We start from the raw sequence: 12,193 nt of genomic DNA on the forward strand, positions 1-12,193 counted from the left end.
CAAAAAAAAAAACAAAAAGCCTAAAGCTATTGCATGATTTGCTCCCTGTTCTCCCTGTTCTGGTGAGACTCATTCCATGAAGAAAACAACTGAACTGGTGCAGCATCTTTGTTCTGGATAGTTTGTGATTGTAATTCAGCATGTTTCTCCGTGTAAACTTGTTGTGAATTTGCTTTTTTGTTCTATGTAATTGGTTTCTGATACTAAAAAGAAGGCAGACTTATGTGAAATGGAGCCTCTGGCCATTTATTGACATTTCATATTATTCTCTTCCACTTTTGGGGCTGATTTCTTCTTGGGTTTCTTTCCATTTTTTCATCATATAGTAATTTGTTTTTAACAGAAACAAAATTGTACTTTAAATGTTACTTTAAGTAATTCTCCATGATGTTTATGGTGGTTGCAGTGAAATCTGCAATACTGAACAGTGTTTCTTTATTATTATTGCTATTTCAATTGTAATTTTGTATTTTTATCTGGCATGCATATATTAATTTATTAAATTTTGCTTTTAGAACTCTAACATTAAGCTCTTTATTTTTACGTATGGAACTTATTTCAAAAATACTGTTTGTTTTGTTTCTTACATTGGCACTTTAACGCTGAACAACCTCTGACTTAAAGAAGTGAGTTCGTTTTACCAGTTTTGACAAGACCATTCTGATCTAAATATTTTGGGTCCTGACACTTTGCTAAGGTTCCCCCAAATTTCTGTCTACTTTGAAAATTCCTTTCTTCCTTGTCCAAGATGCCTTTCAAGAAGGCTTCAGAACTCTTAAATAAACCAAGAAAAGTGTTGTCAAGCCGTCTACTACTTCATAAAATATATCTATTGTTATAGTGGCCTGTATGTGAACTGGAATGGCAGTTGACAGTCACACAACTGTAGCTGCCCAGAGTAGGTGGATACACCACCGACTTTCAAATGCAGACACATCCCAGAACATTTGCTTTGCACTTCAAACGTTCAGCTCTGGTGCAAGCACTTTGGTCTGCCCTGCAAACACCACCTGGAGCAGGAGGAGAACAAGGAGGAATAATCCCCTAGTGATCACAACCAGCTGTGCTCACTCCTGTCAGCAGTAAGGTGCCTCCCTGCATCCCACCCTGCCTTGCCTGTCTGGCTAGGAGAGGAGAGGTGAGAAGGTGGTTCTTCTGCAGCTCTCCTGAACTGAGGACTGAGGGATCCCACGAAGGAAAGGGTGAAGCTGGGGATGCACACTGGTAAGTGTGTGGGAGTGGTGCTCTGGGCTGGGGGGGTGCAGAATGGGGGAAGTTTTGAGAGAATCTGAAGTATGGTTTGGTTTGAGGTTTTTTTCAATCATCTGTAGTACTAGAAGTGGCTTGCTGTTATAACTCCTGTACTAATTAGTGCACATTGTCACTTTATTTATGGCAATGAACTGCCACAGATGGAAAGCTCTATGTCTCCAACCATAGCCTTGCCTCCCCCCAGCCCAAAAGGAGTGGCCCATGTGCTGCTCAGTCACAGCTGCCGTGCGCTCCAGCAGCCGCACGTGTTCACCACTACCTTGCTCCAAGCTGACTCCTAAACGTGCTGTATCTCCTGCCGCTGCCCTGACACTTTGTGCTGCGTTTCCTCACTCGGCCCCGTGTTTTGGATGGCTCCTCGGGCCATCCCTCACTCCTGCCCTCCCTTCGGGCTCCCTTGCTGTGGCTGGCCCTCGGCAGTGTCCTGTGGCTGCGCTCAGCTCTCAGCCCCTTGCCGTGGCAGCACTCAAGTGCCCCCGGCTCTGTGGCCAGGAGAAGGGATGTTTTTTCCAGGTAGCGCTGCTGGGGTGTTTGAGTGCCCGTTCCGTGCTTGTCCTGGCAGCCGGTGCCGTCACAGCGGCTGTGGCAGCAGCATCCTCTTGCCAAAGCGCCCAGCGGGAGTGACACAGGGCCGGGCTGTGGCGGTGGCACCCCGTGTCCTTCGGCAGCCTTGGGGAGCCAGAGGAGCCCTCGGCTTACCTGAGCAAAAGGCATCTGTTGTTCCCCAGCGCTGTGCAAGTAAACGTGAGTCGGGAAGCTGTAGTTCCCCCTTCTAAAGCCTACAGCAGGAAGGACGTAGTAAATAGCAGTAATTAGGATAATTACATCTTCTTCCGGTGTGAAATATCCCGCTTCTCCGTCTCGGTGCAATAGCAGGCGGATGCTGCTGACACAGCTGCTCCCCTTGCTTTGCTACAGGTGCTTTCAGCTGCATTTGGAAGCAGTGGTGGCCACTGAGAAGTGGATCAGAGAGAGAAGACCGCCAAAAATAGTAAGCCTAAATTTGCTCTGCGGATGGTCAATGCACACAGGGCAAACAAGGTTTGTTAGCTACTAGTGAGCATCAGCCTCCTGCTGGAGATGCCCCCTCTCAGGCAGAGTTTAACAAGTGATTGTAGTAATGAAAGTTTCTGCAGGAAACGAGAAAAACCTAAATGGGGGCCGGCTGCTGAAAGAAAACCAAACAAAAACCCCAAACATACACACATACAAAACCCCAAAACCAGAGCAAGCAAAGGCTCTACAACCCCCACACACCCGAAAGTAAATAAAACCACCCCCCAAAAAGCCATGTCGAGAAACGCAGCTTTTCCTGACGCCCACTGCCCCAGTGAGCAGTGACAGCAGCTGCAGGCACAGGAGCTCGGGGTCAGGCAGCCCAGCCCGGCCCTGCGGGCATTCACACACACTGTTCTCCCCAAGTCTCCCATTCTGACGGGCTGTGAAGGAAATTGCATGCCAAGGGATGATTCAGCTTCAGAACGTGTTTAACACCAGATAATACCGATATGCAACTAATTAAGGCTGACACTGACTGCTAGCCACCCTGCTCAGCCTACAGGGAACAGAGCTGCCCCTACAGAGTGCATATCTCTTGGATTCAAGTGTGTGGGTCCCGTGTAGCATTAGGGTCAGGAATGCGGGATGGAGGCCCCTAACAGTCGATGAAGTGCTTTCTTGACTTGGAATCCCAGGAATCTGTATGCAGTGACTTTTCTTTATTCTCTCTAATTGCAATTTTTTATTAAGCGTGTAGGCAAAAGCCTCCATTTTAATCTTGCTTTTGTTACTATTGTAATGAAATGCTTATCTTTCCTGAGTGGTAATCATTAAAACAGGTAGTGCAGAAAAAATGTCTTTGGAGTGGATTTGATACTTCTTTTTGCTAATCAGGAAGATGTTTTGCATAGGCATACAAGCAATTGCATGATTTAAGTTTAATTTATTCAATTTTTAAATTAAACATGGAAAGTGGGTATTTTTAATATTTGTATTAAGTGACAATAGAATAAATAATCTAGGCCTATGAAAAGCAAGGGCTATAACCAAGTTGATTTCTTCTCTGAAGGAATTGATTTCCATGAGGCATAAGTGTTGTCTCTAGTTCAGTTGATCTTGTTGTCTCCAGTGCTGTGGGGTACACGTGGACAGCACGGCAGAGACACTGGCAACACCTTATCAAAGGGCAGCTGGACATACAAAAGGATGGGAAAAAAGGGATTAAACTGCAGCTCCCCACTGGAGGGATGCGTGGGCATCCCCATTTCAGGCTGCAGAGCTCAGGGAAAACACTGTGCTGAGGCCGTAGGCAGGAAACCTCTGGTGAGGCTTTAGGAGAGCTCTGTCATGAGGGAAGCAAGCTGCCTTCTGAAAAAAGAACACAAGCTCATGTCAGGTTAGCTGACAGGATGGAAAAACCTGTTATTTATGATTTGATGCAATAACAAACTTTTCTGGTCCTTCCCCCTCCAATGGTAAAGGAAGGAAAAAAGGCTTCTAAAAGGCATATATGATATACTCACTTTGTTCCTGACCTAATTTTTGCATGCTGGTGAATGTTCTGCGATGTTTTTATTATAGCTATAATTATATTGCAATAGGGGAGAAAAACATCTAGTGAACCTAGCAATCATGAGTTTCTTTTTTAGTCGTGCAAAATTACTGCTTAGCAACTACACCTCAGCCCTAGAAAACTTATGTAATGCACGAGGAGGAGGGCCAGGACATCCGTCCTGGATCAAAGGGATTGCTGAGAAACCATGTAAGGCAAGAAGAGAGCCTTGTGCTCTGGCCACGTGCTGGCAGGACTGCAAGCAAGGGGCAGGGGCCCTGTGCCTGGCAGTGGGGTGTGAGGAGCTGGGCTGGAGCTGCCACTGCTCCTCCAGCAAACTTCCCCAGGGTGCCCTCCCTGCAGCATGGGACTGGTTGGTACCCTGAGCTCTGCCTCCAGCTGAATCCCAGGCTGATGTACTGAGAGGAGGAAGTTTTACCTGTGCATTGAGGGGTCCAGCTCTTCTTCAGTTTTTCAGCACATTCTTCCTGTGCCTCGGTCATGGACATTGGAGCTATGCTCACCAGAGCCCTTGCATAATCTGATCATTTCTTCATGCTGGCCTGATTGTGTCTCTCCATGATCTGGCCCACACCACAGGGATACTCTTCTTGATGCCTCCTTCTATATCTCAGTTTGGACAGTGTGATTCAGTGATTGTCTAATGTCTGTTGCTGATTTCATGGTCAGAGCAACATTTTACTTTGATCTCCCCCAAGAGTGATGTCAGTAAGCTGCTCAAGGAACTTGTTTAAGAGCTTTTAGTTAGATGTCCTTTTCTATTTCTCATGTATTTTGTCTCAAGGACATGTATAGCTCCTTACATCACTCAGGTGTTTATCAGTACTCTGCCTTGGTCAATTGAAGCAAATGGTTCATAGGCCTCTGGGAGCCTCTGATTAATGTATTTCCTGAGGCAATTAGGCATTATTTTGAAATACATATTTGGCAGCCAACCAGGATTTATTTTCAAGCATTATGTTGCCTGTAATTTTTCTTTCTTGCTATCAAGCCTAAAGATTGAATGCTAAGCTTTTTCTCTTTGCCTCTTATTTTTCTATGTCTCATTACTAACTGCATCACTAATGCAAATAGGATTGTACAAACTATTAAAATTACTCATTTTGTAGAATAATATTCATAAGGTAGTGTATCCTAAAGCTTGCTTGAAGGATCAGTCACTAAACTCAAACGAATTTAGCACGATGCTGTTGCTCACTGCTCATCTCCAACACCTGCTCTGCTCTCAAAAAAGGGAAGGGGAGAGATTTCTATAATTTGTTATCTGTTATTTTATCCCCTTTCATGTTTTCCAGCATCATGATGCTGGACATATGTTTTTTATACCACGTAGTAACTCTCCTATGACACCTTCCAGTAAACTACTGGAATTCAGGTACACTGAGATTGCTGCAAGGTGAGTTAGACACCACCAGTGTGGTGCAGGACAAGATACCTTACAAAAAAGGAGGTTTAACATCCAACTGAGCACTTTTATTTAAAGTAGGCTGAGGCCAATAATGAAATACGTGTGGGGGAGGTGGAACATCTGTTGCTAGCTGCTGCAAGGTCAGTTGCATTGACATTTGCAAATCGCTTCCTCGTGGAAACGATGAGCTTCTCCTGGAAGTACTTCTCCTTGTCATTTGGAGAAAAGGCATCATTTCCAAAGGTGTTACAGTACAGTGGATACACTGGGTTTAAATTTTGTTCAAAAAAATCCCAAACCCCAGCAGTCAATGTTCAGCAATCCAAGTGCTCACTCTTCTCAATCATTTCAAATACGGTGCCATGCTGAGTCTCTACAGCTCCTTCATGCCCCCTCACTGGAGGAAGAGTTGTGGTCTGCCCACAGCTTGCTCTGAAGTTCTTTCTCTGCAGCCTAGATCAAGAAGTGTTGGTCTGCAGTTGCAGCAAAGAAGCAGCTTGGCAGTGACTGGTGAGGGTATTGGCAGAGGAGGAAGCTAAAGGAGGAGTCAGAGGTGCTGCCATGGAAAGTGTGGACTGGCTTGTTCAGTGGTCTGTGTCCATCCTTGGTTTGGAAATCTCCCCCAGCATTAGGAGGGATCTGACATTCTCTTTCTCTTGCACGGGTGGGAGGAAAACTGCTGCTGATATTCCATTTTTCATCTGCAGCTCTGATGTCAGGTTTAGCCTCACACCTAAGCTACGGTCAGTTTGCTGATGGTGTTAGTTAAGGATGAGGCTCTTGCTGCTGTCCATAGGCTTCCTGGAGAGCCAGCACTCAGCACAGCAGCCTTCCCCATACCCAGCCCAGTACACCACCAGTGACCTATAAGTGCAGGGGGCACAGAAAGAGAAGAAAGGGAAGATAAAAAGTTTTCAGAACAGGTTACTTAAAGTAGCCAGGAAAAGTAACCAAGGAAATTGGTCACATGGAATATTCTTTTTAGTGAAGGCAGTATGGTTGGGCTGGATGGTGCACAGAATGACGTGTATCATCTGGACACTGCTAAGCTGCTCACACCACAAAGCCACTTGCTGTGCTGCACTTCAGTGCTGAAGCCTTTTCTGTGTGAACACAGGCTGTGTGCAAACTCCAGGGCCGTGTGACAAGTCAGCGTAGATGTGGCCTTTGCTAGGAGGATGAACTTCACAATCAGGCTAATCTGTAAACTAGACTTTGTTAAGAATCATTAAACTGGAACTCTTTGTTTCAGTGCCAGTTTCTCTTTTGAGGCTGCTTCTCTGGCTCCTGCACAGCTTAGGTTACACTCACATTGCTCCCCTTGCTGTGGAGTGTGTTTACCAAGATATTCCCCCAACTGCCTTGAGTATGGTGTTTTAAACTCCTGTCAGATCCCAAATATTGGTGAGCAGGGAAATCTGGAATTTGGCTTCATGTGAAATGCTGAGTAAAAGTCTGTGGGGCTGTCAGAGGAGTGGGAGCCACCTCTGACTCCTGCCCAGTGTGCAGTGTCCCATCCATGTGTGCCTCGCCACTGCCAGCCCCCACCCTGCTGCAGGGACCCAGTTATCACTCTGAAGGTGTTTCTGGAGTTTAGGGTAGATTTTTGATTTTCTGTTCCATCAGTTGTCAACACAAGTTTGTAAGTTCCCTGTTGTCCAACACAAGGGGAACATGGCAAAGATCTTCCAGGCTGCCAAGGAGGCAAAATAAACTTTGTGTGACTGGTGAGAGCTACACACCAGGAGCCACAGAAGTCAGTATTTTCCACTAATTACCAAGAAAATTCTGTGTGTGTTGGCAAAGATCCCAACATAAGCAATAAAAGTGAGTATTTGGCATGAGGTCAGTCCCGGGTAAAGCACATATCAACAATTCCAAGTGTGTCATGTGCAGGAGCAGAAATCTGTCTCTGGGAGCTAATGGACAGCATGGCTAGAGGGTGACATTTCCTGCTTTAAAACACTCTGAAGGCTCAGGTAGCATAGTGAGGTAGATGTTGACTTTTTAAAGGCAAACACTGCAGCCCCAGGTGAGAGGGATGCTTTGCAGATATCTAAGTGTTTTCTAGGATCAGTGAGGGCTTTTGGAGGGGAAGCACCATGTGGGAAGGGAGACGGCTTTGCCACTCAGCCTACTGGCAGAATTTAAAATTAAACAAACTTATTGCTATGTATTTATCCAGATCATACCAGCAATGAGAGAACCTGCACCCTGAGGCTCTCACAGGGTTACAGAGGTGTTCTCAGGATCACAAAAGTTCATCTTAGTTGCACTCACTGCAGATGTGACGTGGGATGGTTTAGCATGTCTGCCGTTCACCACAGCACAGGAGTCCCATGGGAAGCAGGTGACATCCAGATGGATATTTATGCTCTCATCCCATAGCTGGGGTTATATGGGGAATGTGCCATGAGGTGCTCCGTGTTCCAGGATTTGTTTTGTATTTGGGAGTGATGACATTGCAGAAGGGTTGTAGTCAATTATATCCCTGTGGCAGCAGTCAGAGAAGGGCCTGTGTCAGTTAATCTGTGCAGCAGCTTTAAGCACTAAAACATACTCCCTGCACTGCCAGCTCTTCTTTCCACTGGCTGTTTAGTGGAGCCCCCCTCAAAATGCCTTCAGGAAAGCTGTGAACTATGGAATACTGGCCAAAATATGTCAGACCTCATGGGAGCTGAACAAGCAGCTTTTATGTGAAGCTGAACTTGAACGGTCTGCTCTGCAGTTACTCCAGTGGAGAATCATCTGCCTTTAGAAACAGATAGAAGTATTTAAACAGGTAAATGTGAGCATCCAGACAAATACTTCAGGCTAAATGCTCCTGTGGGCCCACTCATGAAAGCCACTGTATGGAATACAGTAGGGATATGACACATGTATTTCCAGAAGCCAGGTACTGCTGAGCTCCACTTTCTGCACTGGTAGTAACTCAATTATATACTTACAAATAGCATCTAAATATGCACTTAAAATATAATAATGTCACATCCAGAGGCAGACACTCCTAGGAGAGCACTTGGGTACCTAACAACCATTTAAACACTGCTTTGGATGTCTCCACCGTCAGGATGCAGCAGAACTGGCAGCAGAACACGTTCCCAGCTTTGAGATCCAGACCACCCACCCTTTCTGCCCAGTTTTACTATCAGCTGCCAGACTTTTGTGTTTTGTGGAGTTTCTTTCCTCTGCAAAGAGAAAACTCATGGCTGGTGATTATAGACAAAGTTCAGAACAGGTAGCAGCAGTGGTCTGTGCCAGATGAGTGCATTTTTCAGCTTGTGCTGCTGAGGAAGGGCAGAGCCTTTAATAAATACAGGTGTCACCTAGCTGCATCTGAGAAATATGAGATTTTCCTGACCACAGAAGCAGAGTAGCTCAAGAGTCCTGCTTTGCAGGAAGGTCTTCCTGAGGGGATGGACCAGCAAAGCTGCTCCTTTGCAGTCCCCACCACTCTGGCATGGCTCACACAAGCTGCTGTGTTGACAAGGTGGCCCACAGCAGCAGGGCAGAGCAAACCTCATGGCTAATGGACTTGTCCTCTTCTGATTCTTGTTTGGCTCTCCAGCACGACTCACCTTGGCCCCAGAGATAAGCCTTGAACTTGGATGGGAGCCCTAGAAGCAGCCATGTCAGGGATGTCAGCTGGAGTTAAATTTGCCACTGCTCTATTCAGCTGCTTTATTCAGTTCCAGGACTGGTTTCCTGGCGTGTCCATAACAAAAAGCAATGGGAAGCTGCAGCCTGCCTACCGATTCCTTGGGCATTTTGTGGCTGCTCAGCTTGTGCCTGTCACCTCTCCTGATTCTGTTTTCAATTATTCCTGTCTCCATTCTTGCTGCTGTGCCTGCCTTGCCCAGAGTGGGAGAATGAGTCTCTGCTAACAGTGTCATTTCTGTCTGAGAAGTGTGACCATGAGGGCCAGTGCCAGTTTAAAGGTGAGCAGTGTCTCCTCACCTGCATTAGATTAACACTTCTGCTACTGATCTAACAATGTCTTTTGTGATTGTGGTTTCTCTGTTTGACTGGGGACCTTTTCCTTGCTCTACTCTTTCTTTCCAGACTCAAATTCTTTCTTTTTTCCAGAAGCATCCTTCAGGCTAGGTAACTGTGCACCATGTCTCTGCCATGATAGGAAAGCTCTGAAATTGCAGAGGTTAAGATCACCGCTTTTGAGCAAGTTTTCGGTATTTTCAATTCCTTTGGGTGATGCAATAGAAAACAAAGAAAATATGTGCTGAAACTAAATTTGCTACAAACATTATGGGGATAAAATGTATTTGTGGGTTGGTGGAGGTGGGTCTCAGTATGGAAAACTGCAACTTTGAATTTCTTGGTTTGAGGACTTTAATCTTATCTATCAAAACCTACTGACATGTATATTAATGCCCAGCATGTTCTAATGGGCACCGGAATAAACCGGGTAAGTACAGTCCTTCAGCATCTCAAGACTGTCACTAATTCCTTGAATTAATTTCTTCTGGAAAATATTTGCTCCCTCTGTTTTCTCTCGCCACAGGGACAGTTTGCGGTCGCCCTCCCGAGCGCCGCCGTGCTCCGGCTCATCCCCTCGTCCAGCTGTTGCCATCTGGTGGCCATGGAGCCGAGCGGGCTTCCAGCGGGGAATGTGTGCCATGACTGTAACCAGGGCAATCAGGGAACCAGCACATGGCGAACGCACAAATACTTGTCTAGCCATCTGCCTTATTCAGTGCTGCCATAATCTACTGTCGCCAACAATGCCGTTCTTCTGATACAAAAATGCGTTTAAAAAGGTATATACTGCATTTGAAAACTAAAACTGCTGGACAGTGCTATGACTTTTCAACTTTTGTTCCTTTCATTTCCCTGATGTACTAGCTAACCTTTCTCTGTTCTTTTTATTAGTTTTGCTTCTGCTTCTCACTACCTCCACCCTCCCCCAGGTCCTGTCGTCCATGTATCTGTTGGAGCCTCTGGCACCTGCTCTCTTCCATTGGGCATTGCCTCTCTGCACGCAATTCTGTGACCAAAATTTCAGTTAAACTCTTGTATTCCTCACCCTGTCAAAAGCATTAGGCATTCTGCTCACTGGCACCGTGTCTGTACAGTATCACCCTGCCAAAGAGACTCACCTGCAGCAGTACTTGTTCACAGCCCACTTCCTCCGGGCAGGAGCCCTAGCAGGGCTTGCTCCTCGTACATGGATGGAAGGAGCAATGCCCTAAATTCAGCAAGCAGTGAGTTCTGCTGCTTTCCAATCAATCTCAATGAGGCTGGTCTGCCATTAGCACGCTGTGTAGTGGGTTTGTCTGAGGGCTGGGGAAGGGGCTCATAAAAACAAGCCAGGAAGGTTGGAGTCAAGATAGATGTAAAAAGGGGTTTTTGTGTGGGAATGAAATATTTGACAAAAAATTCTCTGAATACTCTGAAGGAAAAAAGAAAAATACCCATCCTAGAAATTGATCGAATTCAGGCACTCAGTGTACCTCAGCCCCTTCCCTTGCCTTTTCACCTTGGTCACGATGGGTCACATTCCCCAGTTTAACAACAAGCAGTGTTCACTTCTCTGTCCATATTTAACTGCAGTAGCTCAGGTTGCCTTGGGTTTTTTGCAAGGGAAAAGGCTTTGTGCCTCTGCCAGGGAACATTTCTCGCAGCCAGGCCATTGCTCCCCAAAGGCCTTCTCCAAATACCCGCTCCTTCCTCTTCCAGCTTGAGCTCTGACTTCCAGCCAGTGAGGGGGAGGCTGGCTCCCAGGCTGGGGGGTCGGCTCAGCTGCAAGAGAAATAACCCCTTGCTGGGGCCACAGACTTTTTGGGGCCCCTTCAAACTCTGCACCCTGCCAGCTCCAGGAGCCAGACCTTGTCAGGAGGGACAGACACTTTTCTTACCCAAGAGCTGTCATTTGCCAGAGTGTGGAAATGACTCTTACCCAAGAGAGTCATTTGCTCCTCCGTCCGCCTTGGAGCAAACCTGGCAGCCCTGCCTGGGGTGGGCAGGAATGCTTTGAGACCCTGAGAGGATCCGGAGGGCTGTGGTCAGCATTCCCACGATGCCTCCATGCAATTGTATCTCCGCTGGTCAGGGCAGCTGCCTGGCCTGGGATAAAGGGTGGAAGCAGTCAGACGCGGGTTTGAAACAAGATCCCCGCAACAATGGGAGCTGCCGGCCACGAATAGGCCAGGAACAAGGCCAGAGTTATGTAGATGGAGAGTTTGTACTGCAGGATAAATGTAATTGCAGAGTGAAATGCTTACTGGAGGGGGGTGGGTGAGGGAGAGTGATATAAAAAAATAATTAAAATAATAATAAAGGCATCCAGCATGAAACACCAAGCCAGCTGGCAGACAGCACAAAGGCTATCCAGCAGAAATAGAAAATACATCTGGTGTCACCCAGAGGCAAAGCTAAGAAAGGTTTTTGTCGGGAATGTTTTCTGGAAAAGGGAATTTGGAACACTGTGTAAGAATGGTAGTGGCAGGTCACTCGGTGCCATGTCCTATCTCCACATGGCAGTTGCCTTAGAAAAATGCAAGAACACCACTACTATTAGACAATCCCCGGGACACGACCCCAGTCCTGAGACTTGTGACTCTGGGACTTCTGTGACAGACTTCTTAGGGGGAGGGTGCATGTGTACATTCAATAGTATGAAATTATTTAGCAAGGTGTTTTTTCTGAATACAGATAAACCTCTGCAAGCAGACACTGCTGTGGCACCGAACTCCACTGCAGACACGCTCTGTGAAGAGGTGTCTTGGTTAAGCCTGACAGCTCTACCCTCAATGCCCTCTATTTTTTTGCATGGGGACAGAAAGTGAATCCAAATATGCTTTCTGCAGACCATTTAGGATTTTACAGACCCTACCAAAGCTCTCTCTCACTTGCTTTTCTTTCAGACTGATGGTTCATACTCTCTATGTGTTCCAGGTAGAGAAGCCAGTTTGTGCTGTGGATGT

Source organism: Corvus hawaiiensis, chromosome 7 (genome assembly GCF_020740725.1).
Source record: "Corvus hawaiiensis isolate bCorHaw1 chromosome 7, bCorHaw1.pri.cur, whole genome shotgun sequence".
NCBI classification, from domain to species: domain Eukaryota; kingdom Metazoa; phylum Chordata; class Aves; order Passeriformes; family Corvidae; genus Corvus; species Corvus hawaiiensis.